The sequence below is a fragment of the Styela clava genome, chromosome 4 (genome assembly GCF_964204865.1).
Source record: "Styela clava chromosome 4, kaStyClav1.hap1.2, whole genome shotgun sequence".
Taxonomy (NCBI): domain Eukaryota; kingdom Metazoa; phylum Chordata; class Ascidiacea; order Stolidobranchia; family Styelidae; genus Styela; species Styela clava.
In genome coordinates this window covers 22,442,869-22,444,867 of record NC_135253.1, presented here as the reverse complement: position 1 = coordinate 22,444,867, position 1,999 = coordinate 22,442,869, and positions in this window count along the sequence as shown.

Genomic DNA, 1,999 nt, shown 5'->3' with positions numbered 1-1,999 from the left:
GTAGTAAGTGTACCGGGTTAGGTCATATTCTCAGGTACGAATACTACGGGAGTCACTTGGCTAGTCCTCGAAATTGTAATTGTACTAAAATAAGGAAAATTGGAATAAAATCATGGCCTAACCCTAACCTGGTACACATACTACGTTCCGGTGTCCGCCACCTTGGTTCACATACTTCGGGAATACCCTAATTTGTTATTTTAAAAACGTGGCGTTTTTTTTTTGTTTTGTTCAGTTGAGATTAAGAGTGATTTAAAAACGTGAATTTCCATCGCAATCTGCATTTCCTAACCCTAGCCCAACTAGATAATTGACATTTTCTTATTTTGGGCGTTGGCGAGGGTGTTTTTTGATGGGGGCTTTGCAAAAAAAGATACGTGAATTTCACATAAACGAAGTCCTATTGCAATTTGTTATGCATAAGATTGCTATATAGGCCTTTCATTCCACAGGGAAATTCTCTTTGTTTAAAGATAAAAAATATTGGTTGCTCCCGAAGTTATGTGCATCAAGATGGCGCACAACCTGAACATAGTATGTGTACCAGATTAGGATTCAGGTTGTGCGCAATCTTTGTGCACATTCTTCCAAAGCGCCTATTATTGCTATAAATACTACTCAACTGTACAAAAGCGGGAATGCGACATGCGACCCTATCAGAGGAACTTATAAAGATTGAACAAATAATGATAACATTGTGTTTATCCATAAAAATGAAGAAATAAACAGTTCCAAATTAGGCAAAAGAAGGAATTAAACTAAAAGGTTTGAAACCACTTGTCTTGAACATTTAAATTTGCCAGATGAACAGAGTACAAACCACTGGTTTAACTGAACTTAGATTAAGATTACGATATGGAAAGACCAAAAAAATCTGTGACAATTCAATTACATCGCGAAAGGCCGAACGAAAAGTCTGTGATATTTCAATCCAATTATTCGCGCTGCGCGTGCAATTTGTTACGCATATCAATGCTATATTCGTGTTGTATTGCATGGGGAAATTATCTATGTATTAACATCTCGTCAGAAATACCTTAAAAAGTGAAATAATTATCCCAGCTTGCGTCATACAAGTCTAAAGTACTAGTAATTTTGTAAGCTTTCGACTACTTATTTGGTGAGTTTGTGTAATCAAGTACAAACAGTCGAATTTCCGATATGATTATATAGCTATATACTGATTTCAATCTGTTTCTGAACTAGGCGAAGTTTTTAAGTTAATGGCGAATGAGAAGTCGGTGATATGTTTGATCCAATTATTCACGTTGCTCGTGCAATTTGACACGCATATCAATGCTATATCCGTGTTGTAGCCAATATGAAAAGTCTTTCCTCATTTACATGTTGTCGTCAAAAATATCTCAAATAGTGAAATAATTATCTCAGCTTGCGTCATACTAATCTAAATACCAATATTTGTATCTCTATGCGACTAATAATTTAGTAGTCATTCGCCTATTCATATGGTGACTAACAGAAAGATAAGCCAATAGAAATAAAGGCGATAAGAGCATCGACTTTAAATAGACACCGAGATTAGATCTCTAGGTGTGATGATACGTTGGGAATTATATAAAGATAAATGCTTTATAAATACATGGAATGTCCTAAATAGGGCGACCCAGAAAATAAACTTAAAATTTGTAATAACACGACGAAAATAGTTGAATGAATTTTCCAGTTTCACATGTTAACGAAAAGTATTTATGGAATTCATAATATTTATATGTAACTAGATAATTTTCCTCTCAGCCTCGCCCTCAATAATAATATTCTATGCGGCCAATAATGTAGTAGTTATTTACCTATTTATATAGTGACTAACATAAGATAAGCCAATAGAAATAAAGGCGATAAGAGCTTCGACTTTAAATGGGCACCCAGATTCAATCTCTCCATAGAGATAAATGTTTATATGAATAATTGGAATGTTTTAATTATGGCAATTCAGAAAACTCACATGGTTATGTCAAACAGTCACCGATAAGTGAAAATA